The sequence below is a fragment of the Mobula birostris genome, chromosome 12 (assembly GCF_030028105.1).
Source record: "Mobula birostris isolate sMobBir1 chromosome 12, sMobBir1.hap1, whole genome shotgun sequence".
Classification (NCBI taxonomy): Eukaryota; Metazoa; Chordata; class Chondrichthyes; order Myliobatiformes; family Myliobatidae; genus Mobula; species Mobula birostris.
Genome location: NC_092381.1, coordinates 98311911 through 98338165, shown reverse-complemented (window position 1 = coordinate 98338165; position 26255 = coordinate 98311911). Strand labels below are relative to the sequence as shown.

Sequence of the window (26255 nt, the reverse complement as noted above, 5' to 3'; positions counted from 1 at the left end):
CTTTCTTTTTTCAAGGTGGCTGGGGTTTTGTTGCAGTCCACGATCTACAGTTCAATCTATGGTTCTTCGCAAACAGCGGGCTTTCAGACTGGCTGTGTGGATTAGCACTTCTTAATCTCCAGGAATGGCTGGAAGATGTGAGCTCTCAGGGAGCGGCTTGGTGGATGATCGGTTCCTTGCCGATTTTGCTGACTGAAGTGTCATGGGAGACTAAAACATTGAGGCAGGAGGCGGTGTGTTTGCTAATTTTTGGCTGCTGTTGGAAGAAGGCCCCTGTACTTGAACTATTGAACTATATATCTCCCTCATTTTTGTCCTTGTGATGGGGTACTTGGAGAAGCCATGCAAAAGATTGTAACATTGGAACAGCGATTTGCTGGTTTCTGCTCTTGTTGATGCAGGGCTAACCTTTCTTTCTCTCTCTCTCAATGGAGAAAGAGAGCCTCTCTGAGGTACCAAAGTGCTGGGTTATGGACTGGATCAAGGTCTTTTTTTTGGCAGGGGGAGGATTTTGCTGTTGCTTGCATGGTGTGAGGGATCAGTGCTTCTGCTGCCGCGAGAGGGGGCCGCGGGGAAGGGGTGATTGATGTTTTTGCTGCTGCTTGTGTGAAGGATGGGGTGGGGTGCTTCGGTTTCTATGATTCATTCTATGGCGTTTCTTGTTTCATGCATGTCTGTGGAGAGTACAAATTTCAGGTTGTATACTATATACATTCTCTGATATTAAACAAACCTTTAAAGGATACATGATCATCATCAGTTTCCTCTCCCAGGTCAATACCCCCAGCATTCAGGTCCTAGTTACACTTATTTGCCTACATAAGACAGGACATTATTCACATGCCTGATACCAATCATCTGAAACAGACTTTTTATCCCAAGCTCTAACACACTAAGGGATCACCAAACTGGACAGAGGAAACGATTTGAGGATCGGCTCAAAGCAATTTAAGGAATCTGACAGACCCACCTGCTCCTGGGAAATGTTGGCTCAAGTGGAGAAGGAGGAACTACTGAAGAAGGAATTATACCCAGTCAAATGGCATTGCTGAAGAAACGGCTGTAATGAACACTAAGTCAAACCAGCTTATGGACATCTCAGAAACACTGGAAATATCATTTTTGAAAGCATATCTCATCCATGTTAACTATTGTTTCAATTCACACTTCAATCTTATCATTGTACTCACTGTTCAAAATTAATTCACATTTGAATTGGGGATAGGCTTTGAACACTAATTGCAGTTCCTCAAACAGTGGCAGGATTGGACTGACTTCTGCAGCGCCCCAAACAATTTCAATTTCAAGTACATTTTGCAAAAAACGGCAATGGAGAATACCATTGCAGGCTAAAGGTAAACTTGACAGAAGTTCAACAATTATCAGAGGCACAAATAGAAAAGACAACCAGAATCTTTAGTCCAGGGTAGAAATGTTGAACACTAGAGGGTATAGCTTTAGGGTGCAAGGTGAAAACTTTAAAGGAGATGTGCTAGGCAAGTTATTTTTTATATATGCAGAGTGCCAAGTGCCTGGTATGGGCTTTAGGGATGGTGGAAGCAGATGCAATAGAGGCTTCTTGGGGTATAGAAAAGGTTTGCCAGTTGCATGGATTAGAGGGTATAAACTATAAGGAGAGGTTGAACAAATTTGGCATGTTTTCTCTGGAACATTGGAGGCTGAGGAGAGACCAGGCAGAAGTTTGTAACATTATCTTCAGGTAAGATGGTGGTGTGCTCAGAAGCAGAAGCTGTCCCAGGTCCAACCAAAGGTGCAATTGTTCAACCTTTATGTCTTTATTACGATTACATCACTGGTTATCAAGAACATCAAGTACTGCAGGTCTACCCCATCAGCGAGTTGCTCGATCGAGGAAGAGGAGGTGGAGGAGCTGGAATTGGTGTAGACTATGTTGCTGCCTGCTATAGAAAGGCATTAGAGTCAATGCAAAGGCAGTGTGTAGTCTAACAGTGTTTTTCTTGTGATCCCAAGACCCTGTTGGACATTGGTAATGTAGAATGCTGCAAACCTGGTTCATTGGTTTATTGATGAGACCAAAGGTGGGGGAGCTGTGTGGCCTCGGTTGTAGCGCAAACTAGGTCTCATGCTGTAGGCTTCCCTGTTGCAGCCACCCAGGAGGGACAATGCTGTAGACAGTGTGAGACAGCATCTATTCTGGGCTGGAGACTGCCTGTCCCATTGATACTGCTCTCCAGTGTTCGCTCGGTGGAGGACAAACTATATTACGTTCATCTGTGGACTGCTGCAGGCTTGGTTCTTGCCAATGACATCCATGCACCAGTCTACAGGACATAACACTCAGGGACTTGGGCTATACTATTTTTTTGTTACCGCATGTTTTGCAAGATTATATGTGCCTTTTGCTGTGTATGATGTTAGTACTGTGTTTTGGACCTTGGCCCCAGAGAAACATTGTTTCACTTGGCTATATTGAAGGGTATTTATGGATGGTTGAATGACAATTGAACTTGAACTTGAGTTTGCGATACATAGATTGGGTAGACAAAGTCTTTTTTCCCCAGTATAGAAATGTCAATTACCAGATGACATACATTTAAACTGACAGAGAGAAAATTTAAATGAGATGTGCAGGACAAATTTCCTTTTTGTTTTACAGAGAGTGGTGGGTGCCTGGAACAGGCTGTCAGGATGGTGGCAGGTACAATTGTGGCATTCAAAAGGTTTTTAAACACATGAACAGGTAGAGAATGGAGGGACAAGGCATCATTCTCTGCACATTGTGGGCTGAAGGGCCTGTTCCTGTTCTATACTGTATGAGAATTAAGGAATAAACTAAATGCCGGAATGCCAAACTTTGGAATGGGGACTCAGCTCTGCTTCCACAATCTGGACCAGTTGCACCCTGGTGTTCTACTTCACTGGTGCACTACTGACTGCCTCATGTGCACTGCCAGAGAATATCAGCTTCTATGGACAATAATAACATCACTGTTTGCCAATATTCAGATAACTGGCATGCATCTCAGACAGCTTTTCATAAATTTATTACAGACAGACTGATGACACAAGAAATAGTCAGATGGTCTGACAGATGAAGCTAATTGATGCAGTTACCATGACAATGAAAACTAATTAAAGAATTGACCATTTCCATCACATCAACATTTTCTGAATCCTCAGTACAATCTGCCCTGGTCAACTTTTCAGATCACTCAGTGATCTTTATAAAAAGCTTAACAAACTGAGCCCACCCCCTACACACACACAAATATACTCACATGCATGTGTAGACAGGAACTCCTGCTGCATGTGCATGTGCACTCGCACTCTATAAACATTTTCCCATGCAGCACTAGCTCAGTGTTTAGCATGGCCACTGCACCTGGGCTATATAACAAAGGAGGGATTCACATTTGCCTTCTGCTAGCAGCTCAACCCAGGCCAAAAATAAAACATCAGGTATTAAAAGAGTACTGATTGGATTACGAGACAAGCCAGGCACCTGCTCACTCCTAATTCCCACCATTAAACCCTGGACCAATCACACTGATACTTACAAATTGGAACTGATTTGTCCCTTACTTGACTGCAGCCACACTGGGATAATGATTGCCGTCTGCTTTTAAGACGTCAGGTTATCAATGAATTATCTTTACTCAGAGGGAGGTTAGGTCTGCAATGAGACCTCTGTTTGACCTCTTGCCCTTTACAATGGCAACAGCAAGTGCTTTACTTTTGCATTGTGTCTTCACATCAAAGATGCTACACACCCAACCAGGACTTTATTTGTTTAAGTTTGTTTTTCAGGATTTGGGTGGTTTCAAACCCCAATTGTTCTTGAGCAGTGAAGTTTGCAGGCCATTTTTTAAAAAAATACAGACTTTACTACAAAGCTTTATACAAAGAAGCTAAAGGGTACAGTTCCCTGAAAACGGGGATGCAAGTAAACAGGGTGGTGAAGAAGGTGCTTAGTAAGCTTGCCTTCATTAGTCAAGGCAGGAATTACAGGAGCTGGAACATCATGTTGCAAATGTACAAGCTGCTGATGAGACCACACTTGGAGTATAGTGCGCCATTCTGATCACGCTGCTGGAAAAGGTGCAGAAAAGATTCATAAGCTATAAGAAGAGGCTAGGACTAGTGCAGAAGGCTGAAGGGCAATATTATGGAGGTATACAAAACCATGAGGGATGTAGATAAGGTAGATGGCCTCAGCCTTTTACCCAGCATAGGGTGACTTAAATTAGATGGCATAGATTTAAGGTGAAAGGGAAAGATCTAAAAGGAAGCTAAGGAGTGAGTTTTAGTGGGTATATTAAGCGAGCTGCCAGAGGAAGGGGTAGAGACAGGTGCAATTACAATGTTTAAAAGACATTTAGGCAGATATGTGGAGAGGAAAGGTTTAGACACACATGGGCCAAATATAGGCAGTTGGTACCAGGGGGGTAGACATCTTGGTTGGGAAAGCAGACAACAGGAATTCTGCAGATGCTGGAAATTCAAGCAACTTTGATGTGTGTTGGTCGGGAATAGACAAGTTGGACTGATCTGTGCTTGTATGACTCTCTTCTGGAGAACCAGCAGCTTGGGGTAGGTCTGGAGTCACACATAGGCAAGATAGGGTAGGGATGACAAATTTATTCTCCCAAAGGGCATTAGTGAACTAAATGGGTTTTCATGACATTTTGAGGTTATTGTTTTCCACAGGCTGGTGAAGGAGATGGGGAGGAGGAGACAGTTAGTAGAGACTTTGGTGCATTTGCCCTTTGTATCATGGCTGCCATTAGCAAAAATAAGAGAGGTAATAAAGTGCACATCTTCCACCCTTCCCCCCCCCCCCCACTGGTTACATTCTTCCTGATGAAGGGTCTCAGCCTGAAAAATTGACTAGTTTATTCCCTTCCGTAGATGCTGCCTGACTTGCTGAGTTTCTCCAGCATTGGGTGTGTTGCTGAAGAATTCCAGCATCTGCCTAATCTCTTATGCTCTTGACTCTTTGCATAGGATATCACAGTTGAGCCACAAGCTCCATCGATAAGCCCAGTGATGTGGACTAGGATGGTAGACATCACAGGTCAGCCCTCACCTCTCCATGCCCCATAACCACATGTCCCCTCCTTTACTAGTGGAGTCTGTTTGACTGGCAGAGGTTTGAGCAGATTCAAAGTGAATCCCACGTCCCCGTGCTCTTCCTGTTTTGTCTCTGGAGTTTACTTGTATTTCATCACCCCACTTTTACTGCCTTGTTCCTGATAGTCCCTCCCTAAACCTCCTCCCCCACCACCTCTCTGTCACTCCTTACTACATACCATTTCTGATCACCTATGCCATGCTCTCTCTAAGCATGGAGACAGGCCTTTAGCCTACTATCTGTGCTGACTCTGTGCTATGGTCAGCCTGTTTGGCTGAATCCATGCAGTGCTTAGTGTATTTTGTAACATAAAGGTCACTATATTAATGCAGGTGATTGCACTATATAACTGCAATGCTCTGTTTTGCCAGTGTAGGAGTGAGGGTTGATCAGCCAATCTCCTATGGGTAGGGGGAATACAGATGGGGCAAAGGTTGAGTTGTGGATGAAACTCCAACCCCTTGCTCAAAGTCTGACTGATGCCCAGTACTCTGGTAGTGTGGTGGGCAGGACTAGGCAACCCAGAGCAATGTCTGTATATATCAGGTGTATGACAACACAAGGTCAGCAAGGAAGATCCTGCCAAACATTCCCTGCTTTACACCAAGCACACATTGCAGTGTGATGTTCAGTCAGTGAAGGACGTAGGCTCTTGCTGACATCCAGAATGAAGTTTATCTGCTTATCGACCTATAGTGCAAGGGTGAAAGAGTTGTAATGTTAGGAGTCCAAAGTGAATTAGAGTGATTGGCCAGGAGTCATCTACACTGAGCCAATGAACAGGAACATTTCACTGCGAGCCTATTTCATCAGCCTCTAACCCTTGACTCTTGGAGTCTGTTTAACCTGAAGATATTGGTGCAAATCCAATCAGTGATTACAAAGTTTGTTTTTGAACTTAACCCTCTCACCACCCTCAATTTATAGAGGGGAGGGGAGGTTCCATTGTTTGTGTGAGTTCAGGTGACAGAAGAATTCAAATTGAAAGGCAGCTCTCCAGTGACTCATCCTGCTTAAAATAGTCAGGCTGAGAGGAACCTCTCTAAAATGAGGGATTGAATGAGCATCAGGGAAACACTCACATGCTGAGAGCCTCTGATACGGCAATCTGGAGAGAGAGAGAGAGCGAGAGAGAGAGAGAGAGAGAGAGAGAGAGAGAGAGAGATACACACATACATACACACACACCAAGACAGGGGGAAATTGTGATAGAGAAAGAGGCCCTTCGGCCCACTTTAGGAACTCCATCTCATTATCTCATGTTCTCGTGATTTATTTATATTTATTTACAGGTTGTTGCACACAGACTTTTGCTTCCCTTTTCTCCCTGTCTCGCGCGCACACACACACTCAGAGTAGTATGGCCCCAGATAACTGAAACATTTCAAAAGTGACTCGACAAGTCCTTGAATCCCCAATGCACAGGTGGCTAAGGACCAAGTGGTTGATCTTTCATTGATCTGTTATAATTACTATTCTATAGATTTGCAAGTATGTCCACAGGAAAATGAATGGGTTGTATATGGTGACATATATGTACATTAATAAATATACTTTGAACTTTGAACCATATCCATGTTGACCATCAATGAGCCAGCTGAAAAATCATAACAGTAATACAAAATGGAAACAGGCCAATTGGCCCAACTGGTCCATGCTGATCAAGATTCCCATCAAAGCTAGTTCCATTTATCTACACTTGGGCCCATATCCTTCCCTATCAGTGTAAATACCCAAGTATGTATTAGATGCCGATATACATGCCTCAGTCACTTGCTGACAGCTCATTGCATATTCTGACCACTCTCTGGAAAAAAAAGTTGCCTCTTAGATTCCTATTAAATCTCACACCCCTCACCTTAAACCTGTACTGATCCCATTTATCAGCACTCGGTCCTTAGCCATCGGTGCATTGGAGATTCAAATGCTTGTCCAGTCACTTACCAAATGTTTCAGTTATCTGGGGCCGAGCTACTCTGTGTCTGCAAGACAGGGAGCAGAGGGAAGCAAAGTCTGTGTGCAAGCAAGGCAGTGGCTCGTGCGGGCAAGTTTGGGAGTGGGACAACAGGATGGACACAGACAGGTTTGTTGAACATTCACATAGTGGGGCATGTCCACTGGGCAGGTCTCATAGGTTAAAAGGAAAGTGAAAATTAGGAATTGGAGTTCAGGCTTGAATGACTCTTGTGGTAGGATTTGTTTGTTTTCCTGTTGGGGTTTCTGAATGTGTGTTAGAATGTGAGGATATTAACACAGATAACAAGCCCCTGGTGATCAACCCAAGAACATCTGTGTAGGCTGCCAGAAATGAGCCTTGGCATTGCTGGGTTACAGGGAGTTCTTGCTGCAACAAATGCCTTGTTAGGTCTTCAAGAGGGTTGAATTTGCCTTGAAAAATGAAACAGAAACTCCCTCTACTTCCTCACCAGTTCTATGAAAACATTCCCCAGGCTCAGCTTTGGGGGACAAAGGCCAGTCTTAACTTTTCACCATGAGGGCAGCATCTCCTCATGCAGAACCAACACCAAAAACAAAAATGGGACAGTCTTATTTTCTCTTCTCTGAAGTCCTTTGTTTCTGATCATTCTGGCTGGCACCCTTCCCATGCCTAAGCCAGTGTTATATCCCGGGAGAGAATGGTGTTGAGAAATGGGAATCCTTTGGATCTCACTTTGAAGGACAGCTGAAAACATGATTGGCCAATGCCCCATAGCTCATGGCCTTGGCAGCCTGGCACACTCAGAATAGAACTGTGCTTTTCATGACGGGCTCATTCTTCGGTAGTGCTCCTCCCTGTCCCTTTTCTCTCTCACCTCCTACTCTTGTCCCAGCCACATCACACTGTTTCTTTCCTCTCCTCCACCCACTCCATCTGGCAATCACCTACACACTCTTCTCACTGTTCCCATCTGCCTTTCACACTTGATTCCATGTTCCACCTTCCTCTATTATCAGATTCCATCATCTACAACCCTTTGTCATTCCCAGGATCTGGCACTAATCCTATTCTCCCCTCCTCACCTTCTTTTCACTCCTCCTAACCTGGATTCATCCAGAACCTGCCATCTCTTGCTCCATCCTGCACCCACTTGCTTTTTCTGACTGTTGCTCCTCCATCTTTCAGTCCAGATAAAGGTTTGTAAGGATGGTTTTTCTGACAAAGAGGTTAGAGGTTAGGTTAAGGTTTATGGACATGCATGAGGAGGAGTTAAAGTCAGGGCAGTAAATAATGGTCTAGGCATGAGTTCAAGTCCAGGTCAGAGCACTCTGTGGTCAAACATCAGTGATCCTGGAAGTCATGTTTCAGGCATTGAAGACACTAGTGATCCCCATGTAGAAGGCTAGTCCTGGGTTGGAAGTCCATATGGGCGGATAAGGACAGGAGTCACAAGGGATGAGTGACACATTGTGTGCACCCCGCCCTTCCCCCCACCCCCCAAGGTGAGCAGGACTGGAGGTTTGAGAGATTCAGGAAGTCAAGGCTTGAAGGTCAAACTCAGCGAAGTCCAGAGGGCAAAGCTGAAGGTCAAAGACTGAAGATCATAAGACAGAGGAGCAGAATTAGGCCATTCAGCCCATCAAGTCTGATCTGCCAGTCCATCGTGGCTGATCCCGGATCCCACTCAACCCCATACACCTCAGCATGTCCTTTGATGTCCTGACCGATCAGGAAACAATCAATTTCTGCCTTAAATATACCCACAGGCTTGGCCTCCACTGCAGAGCGTTCCACAGATTTATTACTCTCTCGCTAAAAAACTTCCTTCTTACCTCTGTTCTAAAGGGTCGCCCCTCAATTTTGAGGCTGTGCCCTCTAGTTCTGGGTACCCCCACCATAGTAAACATCCTCTCCACATCCACCCTATCTAGTCCTTTTAACATTTAGTAAGTTTCAATGAGATCCCCCCCCCCCACATTCTTCTAAATTCCAGTGAGCACAGGCTCAAAGCTGCCAAAAGCTTTGATAACCCCTTCATATCATAACTCCTTCATTCATGGAATCATCCTCGTGAACCTTCTCTGAACTATTTCCAATGACAACACATCTATTCTGAGAAATGGTGCCCAAAGGAATATAAAAGTGGATAACTCTCCAGGTCCAGACAAGATATTCCATAGGACCTTGAGGGAAGTTAGTGTGGAAATAGCAGGGGCTCTGACAGAAATATTTCAAATGTCATTAGAAACGGTGATGGTGCCGGAGGATTGGCATATTGCTCATGTGGTTCCATTGTTTAAATAGGGTTCTAAGAGTAAACCTAGCAATTATCGGCCTGTGAGTTTGATGTCAGTGGTGGGTAAATTGATGGAAAGTATTCTTAGAGATAGTATATATAATTATCTGGATAGACAGGGTCTGATTAGGAACAGTCAACATGGATTTGTGCATGGAAGGTCATGTTTGACAAACCTTATTGAATTTTTTGATGAGGTTGCTAGGAAAGTGGTCGAGGGTAAAGCGGTGGATGTTGTCTATATGGACTTCAGTAAGGCCCTTGACAAGGTTCCACACGGAAGGTTAGTTAGGCAGGTTCAATCGTTAGGCATTAATATTGAAGTAGTAAAATGGATTCAGCAATGGCTGGATGGGAGATGCCAGAGAGTAGTGGTGGATAACTATGTGTCAGATTGGAGGATGGTGTGTAGCGGTGTGCCTCAGGGATCTGTACCGGGTTCAATGTTGTTTGTCATATATATTAATGATCTGGATGATGGGGTGGTAAATTGGATTAGTAAGTATGCAGATGATACTAAGACAGGTGGCGTTGTGGATAATGAAGTAGGTTTTCAAGGCTTGCAGAGAGATTTAGGCCAGTTAGAAGAGTGAGCTGAAAGATGGCAGATGCAGTTGAATGCTGAAAAATGTGAGGTGCTACATCTTGGTAGGACTAATCAAAATAGGACATACATGGGCATTGAAGAATGCTGTAGAACAGAGGGATCTAGGAATAATGGTGCATAGTTCCCTGAAGGTGGAATCTCATGTGGATAGGGTGGTGAAGAAAGCTTTTGGTATGCTGGCCTTTATTAATCAGAGCATTGAGTATAGGAGTTGGGATGTAATGTTGAAATTGTATAAAGCATTGGTAAGGCCAAATTTGGAGTATTGTGTACAGTTCTGGTCACCAAATTATAGGAAAGATGTCAATAAAATTGAGAGAGTACAGAGGAGGTTTACTAAAATGTTGCCTGGGTTTCATCTCCTAAGTTACAGAGAAAGGTTGAACAAGTTAGGTCTTTATTCTTTGAAGCGTAGAAGGTTGAGAGGGAACTTGATAGAGGTGTTTAAAATTATGAGGGGGACTGATAGAGTTGATGTGGATAGGCTTTTTCCATTCAGGGTGGGGGAGATTCAAACAAGAGGACATGAGTTGAGAGTTAAAGGGCAAAAGTTTAGGGGTAACTTCTTTACTCAGAGAGTGGTGGCTGTGTGGAACCAGTTTCCAGCAGAAGTGGTTGAGGCAGTTTTGATGTTGTCGTTTAAAGTTAAATTGGATAGATATATGGACAGGAAGGGAATGGAGGGTTATGGACCGAGTGGGACTAGGTGAGACTAGGAGTTCGGCACGGACTAGAAGGGCCGAGACGGCCTGTTTCCGTGCTGTAATTGTTATATGGTTAAAACTGTTGACAATACTCCAAGTGTGGCCTGACTAGTGAAATAAATGCCAACATTGCATTTGCCTTCTTTATCACAGACAACCTGTAAATAAACAGTCTGGGAGTCTTGCAAGAGGACTGCTAGGTCCCTCTGCACCCCTGATGTCTGAACCTTCCCCCCATTTAGATTGGTCCTTTTACCAAAATGCATTATCATACATTTCCCAACACTGTATTCCATCTGCCACTTTTTTGCCCATTTCTAACTTGGCGAAGTCTTGTTGCAATCACATTGCTTCCTCGGCACTACCTACCCCTCCACTTATTTTCATATCATCTGCAAACTTTGTCACAAAGCCATCAATTCCATTATCTAAATCATTGACAAACAATGAGAAAAGTAGCAGTCCCAATACTGACTGCTAAGGAACATCACTAGTCACTGGCAGCCAACCAGAAAAGGCTCCTTTTATTCTCACTCGCTGCCTCCTGCCTGTCAGCCATTTCACTATCCATGCCAGTATCTTTCCTGTAATGCCAGCGGATTTTATCTTGTTAATCAGCCTCATTCGTGAAGACCAAAGCTAGAGGTCTGAAGGAGACATGAAAGCCAAGGTCACTGGGGTTGGAGGTCTATTACCTGCCTAATCGCCTCTGAGGGACATTAATGAAAAAGCAATTCTTCTGATTGTTCCAGAACCTGCATTTGCTTGTTTCTAATTGGGTAGGATCAAAACCTTGACAAAGCAGCAGGCTCTGTGAGCATCCCCAGGCCTCATTGATAGTGGTTCTCAACACTCTGTACATGACATTAATGTGAAACACCTTCAGCCAGCTTGAGAGCACGATCCATTCACTGTCCAACCATCATGACACCTATTTGATTTATTCCATGCAACACAAAGAGCTGAGCACACTGGACTGGACAACATCACGGCTATAATGCTGAGGTCTGGTATTCCAGCAATGCTCTGGCATTCCTGATACAGGTGAAGTGTAAGTTTGTCCAAGTATGTTCTGTGTGTAAAAGGCAGAGGAAATGCATTTGACTCCATCAACACTTCCCGCTGACTTGGGAAAGCAACCAATATAATCAAGGACTTCTGCAATCCCTGTCATTCTCTCTTACCCCCACCCTTCTCCATACCTCCTGCAGGCAGAATACACAAAAGCTTGAGGACGCATACCAACAAGCTCAGGGACAGATTCTATCCCATTGTTATAGCACTCTTGAAAATCTGTAAATTTTGCTAAAGCTGTACTTAGAGTATTAAGTGTAGATCTGATCACCCCATTATGGGAAGCAAGTGGAAGCTTTGGAAAGGGTGCCATGTGAAATGTAGCTCATCAGTTTCAGTGCACATTACATTGTAAAACTTAGATGGTTCACTGATGTCATGGAGTCCCAGAGAAGTACAGCACAGAAACAGGCCCTTCAGCCCATCTAGTCCATGTCAAAACCATGTAAACTGCCCACTTCCATCGACCTGCACCGATCCTCCATACCCCAACTATTCATGTACCTATCCAAACTTCTCTTAAATGTTGAAATCAAACTCATATGCACCACTTACACTAGCAACTCTTTCTACACTCTCATGACCCTCTGACAGGAGAAGTTTCCCCTCATATTTCCCTTTCAACCTGAAATCATGACCTCTGGTTGTAGTCCCACCCAATCTTGCTGGAAAAAACCTGCTTGCATTATTCTATCTATACCCCTCATAATTTATATACCTCTATCAAATCTCTCAATCTTCTACATTCTAAAGAATAGAGTTCTAATCCAATCTTTCCTTGGAACTCAGGTCCTCCACACCCGGCAACATCCTTGTAAATATTTTCTGTACACTTTCAAACCTGTCAACATCTTTCCTGTAGGTAGGTGACCAAACTGCACATGATACACCAAATTAGGCCTCACAAACGTCTTAAACAATGTCTTAAACTGCTCAGCGCAGTATGTACATTGGGTTATATTTCAGTTATTTAGGGACTGGTAGACCACATGTGGAGTATTATGAAGTATATTTACAGATTTACCAGGCTAATAGAGGCTGTCCTCAGATTATGAATACCTGACTTATGGTCACACTGTGTACACAATCAAGCATTTGGGAGACTAGTGGGATGAATGGGGATGGATTTGCCAGCTGCTGTGGACTGCAGCCATCTTCTGCCAGGTGGGAATGGGGAATTCCTCACCCTCCTCCACTCAGACAGAGCACAGTTGGGGGTACTGAACAGGTTCATTTACTGAGTCAGTGAGACCGGCTGGTGGCCACTCTTCCTGTGCCTGCTTACTCTCCCTTCACAGCAGATCGGGCAGCGTCCGTGGAAACGATCAGTCAACGTTTCGGGCCAGAACCCTTCATCCTGACAAAGGGTTCCGGCCCGAAACGTTGACTGATCGTTTCCACGGATGCTGCCTGACCTGCTGAGTTCCTCCAGCGTGTTGTGAGTGCTGCGTTGACCCCAGCATCTGCAGAATATTTTGTGTTTACTCTCCCTTCACAGCTGTTTCTGTAATACACTCCCACTGATTGTTTCTGTTCACTTTTGACTGGAGAATGGACAGCTAGACTCTATCATAGCCTGGGGACTGCCTGTATCTAGAAAGGATAGCTTCAAAGTTCAAAGTAATTTTTTAAACATCATTTACATCACCATATATAATCCTGAGATTCATTTTCTTGCAGGCATTCACAGCAGAACAAAGAAGTATAATAGAATCAATGAAAAACTACACACAAAGACTGACAAAGAACCAATGTACAAAAGAAGATAAACTATGCAAATACAAAAAAATTTAACAATGATAAATAAATAAAATAATACTGAGAACATGAGTTATAGAGTTCTTGGAAGTGCGTCTATAGTTTGTCTTATGAGGGAAGATTTGATTTGAACAACAGTTGTATAACTCATCTCCTTCTACCTTATGCCATGAACTTATCAATCACCACTGCTGCGGACCACCTGGAGGTCCAAGGCGCTCTCGTTACATGCATGTGCAGTTCAACTCTTTGAGTGATCATGCAGAAAGCTTGAAGTTAATAATTCACCTCCTTTTACCTTAGGCCACAAACTTATCAATCACCCCTGCTGTGGATCACTTCTACAAAGAAGGGATCCGTATGCTCCACGACCGCTGGACCAAGTGTGTACATGTAGGAAGGGACTATGTTGAAAAATAAATGTGCTAGGTTTTCTAAAATTGACGCCTTCTACCTTAGGCCACAAACTTATCAATCACCCCTCGTATGCTGCTTAACTGGGACAGGAGACTGCTGCCAAACAGTTTCTAATTAGCTTTAGTTGCATGCACATGTTGAGATACTACACTGCTTTTTGAACACACAAGTGATACTATTTCAAAACTGTTCACTCTAAGAATAGTGATTTTTGTCACTAATAGTTGGCAAGTAACGAACAGTAAGACAATTCAGAACTGTTTTGCTCACTGTAGTTTCAAGTATTCAGGCTTGGAGATGCCAGATATGGCTGTGAGTGAAAATTTCACTACTTCAGCAAGTTAGGACCTATGAAGAATTTTAAGGTATTGACAATTATGTCGAACATTATAAAGAAAATGAAGATTTGGAAGATGCAATCGTCAAGAGCATTGTTTGAAGGCAGTGATTTTCTACACTAGTTGTCTGCAACGATTTTATTCATTTACAATCAAAAGAACACAGCAGTGTCCACTGGATTAATTCCTCCATCAGTAATTATTTGGAACTAATACACAGTTTTATAGTACTGTAGTAGTTTTGATTTAAATACTGATGTACAGTGAAAATTCTTTTTCTATACAAGATTTTAAACTATTTCCATGAAACCTCGGCTATTTGGGGCTGTCGCTTAATTGAGCCAAAATTTTCTGGTCCCATGGTCCCATTAACTAGAACCCACTGTATGATCAATCTCTTCATTAAATACATCCAATGACTTGGCCTCCACATCCATCTTTGGCAACGAATTCCATAGGTTCACCACCCTCTGACTGAAGCAATTCGCTAATTGTTTTAAAGAATCACCTTTTCATTCTGAGGCTGTCTTTCGGATCCAAGACTCTGTTACAAATGCAAACAACCTTTCCAAAGCCACTCTATCCAGGCCTTTCAGTATCACTATTACTACTATTTTAGTAGGTCTCCACAAGATCCTCTCTCATCCTTCTTAATGAGGGGGGGTCTTATTGTACAGACCAGAGCCATCAAACAGTCTTCAAAAAAAACAAAGAATCTGAGTAACATTTTTTATAGTCAAGGTAGGTAATCAAAGGGGGTGAAAAGGATAATTAAGTCAAAGTTACAATTAGACTCACTGTGATCTTACTGAATGAGTGAGTGAATTTGAGGGGCTAAGTGACCTATTTGTGCCCCTAATTCATATTTCAAAATTCAAAGTACATATACATCACCATAAACAACCCTGAGACTTGTTTTCTTGCAGGCATAGTCAGAAAATCCAAGAAACACAATACAATAGAATCATCCAACAAGATGGACAAACAACTAATGTGCAAAAGACAAAAATGTAAATATAAAAGAAAAAAAAATCACAATAAATAAAACAATAAATATTGAGAACATGAGGTGAAGAGTCCTTGAAAGTGAGTCTATAAGTTTGGGAACAGTTTGGTAATGGGGCGAGTGAACTTATCCCCACTGGTTCAAAGCCTGATGGTTCAGGGGCCATAATGGCTCCTGAGTCTGGTGGTGTGGGTTCTGAGGCCTCTGTACATTCTTTCTGATGGCAGCAATGAGAAGAGACCATGGAGAGTCCTTGGTGATGGATGCTGCTTTCCTGCAACAGCACTCCATGTAATGTGATCAATGGTGATGGATTGGGTCGTATCTACTACTTTTTGTAGGATTTTTCAGCCAAGGGCACTGGTATTTCCATACCAGGACATGCACGTCTGCACATGACATTACATTGTCCCTGTCCAGCCAGCTCCTCACAAGTATTTCTTCAAGATTCAGCAATGATGGACAGTTAACACACCAGGTTCAAAAGCCCCTTCTGCATGGTAAGATCCCAAACCAAGATATTTAAATGCAACAACAGTTTGAATTTTGGATTGCAATGGCATCATTATTGAAAAGCATAACTGACGCCTGTGTGCTAAGCACTGAACGTTGCCAATGAATGACTTAATTAACTCAGAAGTCACTGTCCTGGAAACATTTATAGTACAATAACTAGTTAGTGTCAACTGGCATGACTGACAATAAACACAACACTTTCTAATCCACATCAACCACTGCTGCACAGTGACCATGTTTGTACTCAAATGAAAAGTCACATCATGCTAGGTTATGTTCTTTGAAACTACAACTTCTAAAGTACTTTAACCACCAAATAAAGACTGGTTACAGTTGATTTTTCATCTCCAAATCAGAAAGTTGAAGTTTCCTGCTCTTGGGTCTCGAGTACAAAATTCTCAGGCAAAGGGAGAAATACAATACTGCTGTACAATCAGAAGTGCAGTGTTTCAGATGAAAGAACAGGGTCCACTCTTCCCAAGAGCAGAAAAATCACACATAACAATTTGACAACCATCCTCAGTATCTTGGCAATTAACTCATCATTCAGTCAACACGACTGCAAGCAGATTGTCTGGTTATAATCTCATTGTTTGGGGGCTAGTTGTGTACAAATTAGCTGCCGCTTTTTCTACATACCAGCTGCGACTACATTTCAAAAGTACTCCAATGAATGAACCGTGCTTTGTTCAGATGTGGAAAGCATGAGAAAAATTGTTCCCCTTCAAAACAAAATTAAACTCTTTGGGAGCACACAGAAAACATAGAAAATAGGTGCAGGAGTAGGCCATTCAGCCCTTCGAGCCTGCACCGCCATTTATTATGATCATGGCTGATCATCCAACTCAGAACCCTGCACCAGCCTTCCCTCCATACCCACTGATCCCCGTAGCCACAAGGGCCATATCTAACTCCCTCTTAAATATAGCCAATGAACTGGCCTCAACTGTTTCCTGTGGCAGAGAATTCCACAGATTCACCACTCTCTGTGTGAAGAAGTTTTTCCTAATCTCTGTCCTAAAAGGCTTCCCCTTTATCCTCAAACTGTGACCCCTCGTTCTGGACTTCCCCAACATCGGGAATAATCTTCCTGCATCTAGCCTGTCCAATCCCTTTAGGATTTTATACGTTTCAATCAGATCCCCCCTCAATCTTCTAAATTCCAACGAGTACAAGCCCAGTTCATCCAGTCTTTCTTCATTTGAAAGTCCTGCCATCCCAGGAATCAATCTGGTTAATCTATTTTGTACTCCCTCTATGGCAAGGATGTCTTTCCTCAAATTAGGGGACCAAAACTGCACACAATACTCCAGGTGTGGTCTCACCAAGGCCTTGTACAACTGCAATAGTACCTCCCTGCTCCTGTACTCGAATCCTCTCGCTATAAATGCCAGCATACCATTCGCCTTTTTCACCGCCTGCTGTACCTGCATGCCCACTTTCAATGACTGGTGTATAATGACACCCAGGTCTCATTGCACCTCCCCTTTTCCTAATCGGCCACCATTCAGATAATAATCTGTTTTCCTATTTTTGCCACCAAAGTGGATAACTTCACATTTATCCACATTAAATTGCATCTGCCATGAATTTGCCCACTCACCCAACCTATCCAAGTCACCCTGCATCCTCTTAGCATCCTCCTCACAGCTAACACTGCCGTCCAGCTTCGTGTCATCCGCAAACTTGGAGATGCTGCATTTAATTCCCTCATCCAAGTCATTAATATATATTGTAAACAACTGGGGTCCCAGCACTGAGCCTTGCGGTACCTCACTAGTCACTGCCTGCCATTCTGAAAAGATCCCGTTTATTCCCACTCTTTGCTTCCTGTCTGCTAACCAATTCTCTATCCACATCAATACCTTACCCCTAATACCGTGTGCTTTAAGTTTGCACACTAATCTCCTGTGTGGGACCTTGTCAAAAGCCTTTTGAAAATCCAAATATACCACATCCACTGGTTCTCCCCTATCCACTCTACTAGTTACATCCTCAAAAAATTCTATGAGATTCGTCAGACATGATTTTCCTTTCACAAATCCATGCTGACTTTGTCCGATGATATCACCGCTTTCCAAATGTGCTGTTATCACATCTTTGATAACTGACTCTAGCATTTTCCTCACCACCGATGTCAGGCTAACCAGTCTATAATTCCCCGGTTTCTCTCTCCCTCCTTTTTTAAAAAGTGGGGTTACATTAGCCACCCTCCAATCCTCAGGAACTAGTCCAGAATCTAACGAGTTTTGAAAAATTATCACTAATGCATCCACTATTTCTTGGGCTACTTCCTTAAGCATTCTGGGATGCAGACCATCTGGCCCTGGGGATTTATCTGCCTTTATCCCTTCAATTTACCCAACACCACTTCCTTACTAACATGTATTTCACTCAGTTCCTCCATCTCACTGGACCCTCTGTCCCCTACTATTTTTGGAAGATTATTTATGTCCTCCTTAGTGAAGACAGAACCAAAGTAATTATTCAATTGGTCTGCCATGTCCTTGCTCCCCATAATCAATTCACCTGTTTCTGTCTGTAGGGGACCTACATTTGTCTTTACCAGTCTTCTCCTTTTTACATATCTATAAAAGCTTTTACAGTCAATTTTTATGTTCCCTGCCAGTTTTCTCTCATAATCTTTTTTCCCCTTCCTAATTAAACATTCAACATTTTAGCAGTGATCTAATAGCTTTTCTCAGTAGTAATGAGAGCTGCACATCCACTGTGGTACAGCTGAGCACAGAGAAACAAGTCATTGCAGAAAGATGAGCTTCCACACAATGCAATTAGAAACAGAGATGATTAATTGTGAGGCTATGACTGAACTCAAACTACCATCATCCCAATCAGATGGTCAAGCTGCTCTCAATTCATGCCATATATCTGGGGCAAACAGAATGGGCAAGCAAGGGTTAATAAAACAAAGTACATGGTCATTCCTTAGGATAGTAGTGCATATACAATATCCTTTCAAGTTCCAGCAGATGAAAGACCCCCTCTTGGTCTTCTTATGGTCCTCTTCCCTTGTGGCATTAGGTACTTATTTTCTCATGCGGTATTTAATTCAGTTAATTGTGACAAATCAAGGCAGAACTTTTCACAGTGAACACCAAGGCCCTGGGCAGTGTTGTACAACAGAGAGACTTAGAAGTACAAGTACATAATTCACTCAAAGTAGCATCAGATGTGGACAGGATTGTAAAGGTGTCTGGCACACTGGCCATCATTATATGAGTACAGGAGTTGAGACATGATGTTGCAGTTGGTGAGGCTGCATTTGGAACGTGCCCACTTTTGATCACCCTGCTATAGGAAAGAAACCATTAAGCTGGAAAGATTTCAGAAAAGATTGATTGGGATATTGCTGGGATTTGATGGACTGAGTTATAGGGAGAGGTTGAGAGGGCTCGGACTTTATTCATTGGAGTAGGTGGATGAGATGTGGTCTGATAGAGTTGAATAACATCATAAGGGGCATAGAAAGGGTGAATGCACACTGAAAGGGGAATCAAGAACTAAAGGGTATAGGTTTAAAGTGAGAGGAGAAGAGATTTGATAGCGCCTGAGGGGCCAGATGATACTACATACAGTATATGGAACGACTGGTGTATGAAATATGGACAGGCAGACCACAGTACATGTGCTTGCAACACTGTGTGTCCGACAGAGTGATCAGCAGCACTGGGGCTCCACAGGGGACTGTCTTGTTTCCCTTTCTCTTCACCATTTACACCTCGGACTTCAACTACTGAACAGAGTCTTGCCATCTTCAGAAGTTTTCTGATGACTCTGCCATAGTTGGATGCATCAGCAAGGGAGATGAGGCTGAGTACAGGGCTACGGTAGGAAACTTTGTCACACGGAGTAAGCAGAATTTATCTGCAGCTTAATGTGAAAAAGACTAAGGAGCTGGTGGTGGACCTGAGGAGGGCTAAGGCACCGGTGACCCCTGTTTCCATCCAGGGGGTCAGTGTGGACATGGTGGAGGATTACAAATACCTGGGGATACGAATTGATAATAAACTGGACTGGTCAAAGAACACTGAGGCTGTCTACAAGAAGGGTCAGAGCTGTCTCTATTTCCTGAGGAGATTGAGGTCCTTTAACATCTGCCGGATGATGCAGAGGATGTTCTACGAGTCTGTGGTGGCCAGTGCTATCATGTTTGCTGTTGTGTGCTGGGGCAGCAGGCTGAGGGTAGCAGACACCAACAGAATCAACAAACTCATTCGTAAGGCCAGTGATGTTGTGGGGATGGAACTGGACTCTCTGATGGTGGTGTCTGAAAAGAGGATGCTGTCTAAGTTTCATGCTATCTTGGACAATGTCTCCCATCCACTACATAATGTACTGGTTGGGCACAGGAGTACATTCAGCCAGAGACTCATTCCACCAAGATGCTACACTGAGCGTCATAGGAAGTCATTCCTGCCTGTGGCCATCAAACTTTACAACTCCTCCCTTGGAGGGTCAGACACCCTGAGCCAATAGGCTGGTCCTGGACTTATTTCCTGGCATAATTTACATATTACTATTTAATTATTTATGGTTTTATATTGCTATATTAATACTCTATTCTTGGTTGGGGCAACTGTAACAAAATTCAGTTTCCCTCGGGATCAATAAAGTATGACTATGACTATGAGTTGCCAGATGAAGTGGTTGAGGCAGGTACATTAACAACATTTAAAAGGTATTTGAACAGGTACATGGATTGGAAAACTTTAGAGCAGGGGTTCCCAACTTTTTTTTTATGCCATGTAGCCTTACCATTAACTGAGGGGTCTGTGGACCCAAGGTTAGGAACCCTTGTTTTAGAGGGTATGGGCTAATCATGGGCAAATGGGACCAGTTTAGATGGGCATTTTGATCGGCATGGACTAATTGAGCCAAAGGGCATGTTTTTGCACTGTGTGACTTCTTGACTCTGTATAGAGGGACATGGCACAACAATACAACTTGCAGAACAGCTGCCTCCCACCTTGAGAACTGGGTTCGATCCTGAACTTGGGTGCTGAGTGTGAAGAGTTTGCACATTCTCACTGTGCCTGTGTGGGTTTCCTCCTACATCCTAAATCAACTTGTGCAGTTAGGTTAGTCACTACTTCTACTACGTCAACTCAAGCCTAGGAGGCTGGCGTTGGACACAAAAAAGGGCATAGGTTAATCAGGCATTATAAACTGGCCTAGTATGGATGAGTGGTGGAATTGTGGGAGGAAGTGTGGGGAGAATAAAAACAGTGTTCCTCTTTCCAACTCATCTCAGCACATCCAAGCTCTCATCTTCTCACCAGTGCTGTCCAGCGTCTTTGCTGTCAGTCTCCAACTTTGGATTTGGATATTGGTGCAAGTCTACAGCTGAAGGTGGTTGGCAGAGAGCTAGTGTGGTTCTTGACTGGGGCTCTGACTGAGCTTCCTCTCATTGTCAGAGCAGTGGGAGTCCCTCCTCCACTCAGCTGACCTTTCCCACAATGACAGGTTAAGAACTCTCCCCTCATAGAAGGGCCTAAATGCGATGCCGTACATGATGTAGCTGTCAGCATTTTATGCGTGCAATAACCTCTGAAGTTTGACATCTACTCTAACCTATTGGGTGACTGTCTATGTACCAGCCCCTTGGGGAAGGTCAGGTCTGAAGTTTGTGAATACAAATACAAGTTGGAAATGTTGCTGGTAATATTTCCATGCACAGCAACCACACCAGTATCAATACCAATGCTGCTGTCCTTTGCTACTGTGTCAGACTGCTTAAGGCAGAAAGAGATTGCTTTGGTCTTCTACCTTCAACTAATCTTGCAACCTGCCACAGTACTTCATACTCGGCTCTGCCTTAGTGGAAGCACAGCCACTGTGGTGATCCAGGAAACTAGTGTGCAGATGGCAGGTTCCAGGATCAGCGACATGCTAACACCTAGGTAATTTGCCCCAATGAAGGCAGGCAGGCCTGCAGGATGAGAAATGATCACAAACACCAAAAGGAGACCAACAGCAACCCCTTCTCTTTTGCTCAAATTAGATCTGTACTTTAATGAATCATCTGCTGATAGGAACCACTTCTCTCTACTGACTCCAAGCCACACATGATCTTGTACGCACTGACCAAATCTGACGTCAGTCTCCACTGTTCTGAAAAGGGCAACCTCAGCTTCTCCTCTTGAATTGTGCAGCTAAAATCTGCCATCCAGTGAGTCTTTCCTGCTCTCTCCCTGAGATCAGGAGATCCTTTCTAAAGTATGATGCCTTCATCAGTCAGGGCATTGAATTATAGAAGCTGGTGTGGCTATATTTGGAATATTGCATTCAGTATCGGTCACCCCACAAAAGAACATATTTGGTTGTCATGGTGGAGATATGTCTCTACCAAAGGAGGTGTAAGCCTGCAGGTCATCCTTGAGTAAGGTGTAGCACCTGCTTAGCGACTCCACCCCCTAGCCCCAATCAGGGTCACATAAAGCCATCGATAGTCATATGAGTAGCTAGTGCATATCTCAAGTCCTAGTTATGCAACCACTGATGCGAGACAGACAATCTCTGTAGAGTATTGATAATGGCTGGGGTCGCCCATCTTGTAAGGATACTGCCTAGAAGGCGGCAATGGCAAACCACTTCTATACAAGGCAAGTACAATCATGGTCATGGAAAGACCATGATCGCCCACATCATATGACATGGCACACAATGAACAAACTATAGGAATGATACCAGTAAACTGGAAAGAGTGCAGAAGAGGTTTACAAGGATGTTGCAAGGACTTGAGGGACAGAGGCATGGAAAGAGGCTGATTGAACAAGTGGGGACTTCGTTCACTGGGGCCTAGGAGAATGAGGGATGATCTTACTGAGGTATAAAATAACAAGTAGCATATACAAGGTCTTTTTCCTAGATTTGAGGAATCAACAATCAGAGGGCAGAGGCTTAAGATGAAAGAGCAGAGATTTAATAGGAACCCAAGGAGCAACTCTTTCCATTCAGAGATGGTAAGTACATAGAATGAGCTGCCAGAGGAGGTGGTTGAGGCAGGTACATTAAAAGACACTTATACAGGTACTTGGATAGGAAAGATTTAGAGAGAAGCAAGTTAAAAACTGGACAAATCAGGCTGGCTTGGATGGCACAGGGCCCATTTACAAGCTGTACGACAAGAACTGCATGCAATAATCTGGGTATGGTTAACGTAATGTCTTTACTTTTATATTCGTTTCTTTGCCTCTACTCATGAAGTATGGCATCTCAGTTGCAAATTGACTGTTCTCTTAACGTCAGGCTGCCATTTTAAAAATGGGCAAAGATGTGCACACTGGTCCACACCATTCCTGCACAAGCTTCACAACTCTACCATCTGGTCCATGTTGTCTCCCTTGATAACTCTACTTGCCCCATCATTGAAATGTTACCACAACCAATGGACTCCCTTTCAAGTACTCTTCCTCTCATGTTCTCGATATTTATTACCTATTTATTATTATTTCTTCCTTTTTGCATTGCACAGTTCGTCATCTTCTGCACTCTGGTTGAATGCCAAGTTGGACGATCTTTCATTGATTCTGTTATGGTTATTATTCTATAGATTTATTGAGTATGCCCACAAGAACATGGATCTCAGGGTTATATATGTACCTTAACCTTTGTTTTGCCAAAGCCTTGCAACTTATGTTTCTTAGTATTAAGTTTCTCCTCATCAAAGTCTGTTCCAGTCCTCCTCACAATCAGCTCTCCTACCACAACTTGTAAGCTGTGCCGGCAGATATAGAAGTAAATGCTTCAAACTTTTGGGACCTGGTCGATTATATTTTAGTGTTATGTAGCCACTAACACTCAATTTTATTCAATTAAAGGTCCTGAGAGCACTAATTAACTGGAGGGATAATTGGACTCTAGTTGGTCAGAGGATTCCATAATATTTACATCCTGTGGCTTTAGAGGCAGACTGAATTATGCACAGCTATTATTTGGCAGTGCAACATCATGTAACAGTGTTCTGCCTGTGAAGCAGTATTGTCCTTTTATCACAATCTTGTAGCAACAGGAAGCCAGCTATGTATTTACAGCAGGGAAGGCCAAGTGGTTCGACAGACAGCTTCAGAGCTTCACCTGATATTCCACAGCCCCAGAGGTGCCATACCAACACATACACTGGAGGGTTCCAGTCACCATCCATTTTAATTTGGCATTCCATTCACACATCTGCCCATGGCCTCCTGGACTGTCACAATAAAGCCACACTCAGGCTGAAGGAACATCTTATATTCTGTCTGGGTAGCTTCCAACCTGATTGCATGAATAGCAATTTCTCTAACTTCTGGTAATTTCTCCCCTGTCTCTTCTCTCTTTTTTCCATTCCCCATCTGGTTCCCCTCTCACCTTTCTCTTCTCCTCACCTGCTCATCACCTCTCTTGGTATCCTTCTTCCTTCCCTTTTTTCTATGGTCCACAGTCCTCTCCTGTAAGATTCCTTCTTCTTCAGCCCCTTACCTCTTTGACCTATCAACTCCCAGGTTCTTACTTCAACCCCCCTCCCCACTCAGCTTCCCCCTCACCAGCCAGCTGTACTCCTAAACCTACCCCCCCCCCCACTTCTTATTCTGTCCCCTTCATCTCCGGTCCTGATGAAAAGGCTCAGCATGAAACATCGATTGTTTATTCTCTTTCATAAATGCTGCCTGACTTGCTGAGTTCCTTCAGTACTATGTACTCAAGATTACCAGAATCTGTAGATTCTTCTATATTTAATATATAACCATATAACCATATTTGGGACAGAGAAGCCCTGTAGACTGTCAATATTAGGACTTCATGCAAGTCATCCAGACTTGAATAAGGAGGAGATACTTTTGACACGTATAGCCAATGCAAAATCTGACAATGTAGTGAGGATCATTGTAACCAGAAGTTAGGACATGAATAGGAGAAATGTGTAATCTAATGCACATGTGAATTAAATAATGCAAAGTGTGAGATACAAAAGGGAGAAGCTGGATCATTAAATGGCTTACTCCGAAGGGATAATGACATCTATGTTGCCTCGGAAAAACAGACAACATAATCAAGGACTCCTCCCACCCTGACATTCTGTCTTCTCCTTCTCACAATGGGCAGAAGATACAAAAGCTTGAGAGTACACACCACCAGACTAAAGGACAGCTTCTATCCCACCCACTGTTACACAACTCTTGAAAGGACCTTTCATATGCTGAGGATGAACACTTATCCCCCCAATACATCTCATTGTGGCCTTTGCACTTTAATTGTTTACTAGCAACTGCACTTTCTCTACAATTGCAGGCATTATATTCTGCATTCTGCTTTCCTTTAGTACTACCTTGATGCACTTATATATGGAATGATCTGTTTGAAGGATCTGTAAAGCAGAAGTTCTTTACCATACATGTGACAATATACCAACATCAAAAGAAATGTGTGCCCAAAGAATTGATAAAAGGACATGCTACTCAGAAGAAGTGGTACATACAGCAAGTGAAGCATGTGCTGAAGCTTTAGGCAGAAGATTCACCTTGGTGACTGCTGCATGTTAATGCTAGAATCAGAATCAGGTGTAATATCACTGGCATTCTGTATGTCATGAAATTTGCTGTTTTGTGGCAGCAGTACATTGCAATACATAAATAAAAAAAACTAAATTACAATAAAAATACATCTCTAAAAATTAAATAAGTAGTTCAAAAAGAAAGAAAAAAAGAAAAATATATTGAGGCACTGTACAGTGTTCATTTAGAAATCTGATTGTGCACTATGCAGTAAGGTTCCTCCAATCCTACTCCAGGATTTCCAAAATTCTGGCAGCAGCCTATCGTCCTGCATTGGGATACAGGACAATATCCAATTGTGTGTATGTTGAGTGAAGACACACTGCCCAGAAGGAACTATGGATAGACCACCTGGTTGAGGTGATCTCAAATCCCCTTTTGTGGGAGGGGCAGATCACCCCAATTCTTCTCATCTGCAGTTTAGTGAAGGCAATGGGGAGATACTGAAGGGAGCCTCGGAGATGGGGTATTGGAAAAAGAGGTGCCATACAACACTGTCACTGCAAGTTCAAAAACCTTCCCAAGCTGAAGCATGAAATGATCCAGGGCTCTGAACCCAATGGCACACAGCTAGGAGCTGAGATTCACACTCCTCTGTCCCGTGGTAACCCTCCTCATCCCTCACCCCAGGGTAGTGCTTCCCCCACACTCCTCCATTCCATGACTTCCTCCTCCCCCACCCACAAACAACATCTGTATCCCCCTGTCCAGGGAAACAGCCAGAACAACAACAATGAGGGAAGGGTTGACAAGTCTTTCCTTTAATAAATCAATCAAAGCAATATTTAATCTTAAAAACATTTTAACTTCAAAGGAGGGGGTAGAGGGAAAAAGAACATAAACAAGGGGATGGGTGAAGGAAACTGTGGGGGGGGGTTGAAGGGAACCAGGAGAGAGGAGTGGGGTGTGAGGGGTACCAGGGGTAAGGAAAAGAGG

General features: G+C 43.3%; 1 protein-coding gene across 3 annotated transcripts in view; it reads right to left on the bottom strand.

Annotated features, from left to right (window-relative positions):
- LOC140206136 (retinoic acid receptor RXR-gamma-A-like) overlaps positions 1–26255 on the bottom strand; it is a 279149-nt gene that overhangs the window by 124002 nt on the left and 128892 nt on the right. The window lies entirely within an intron of this gene.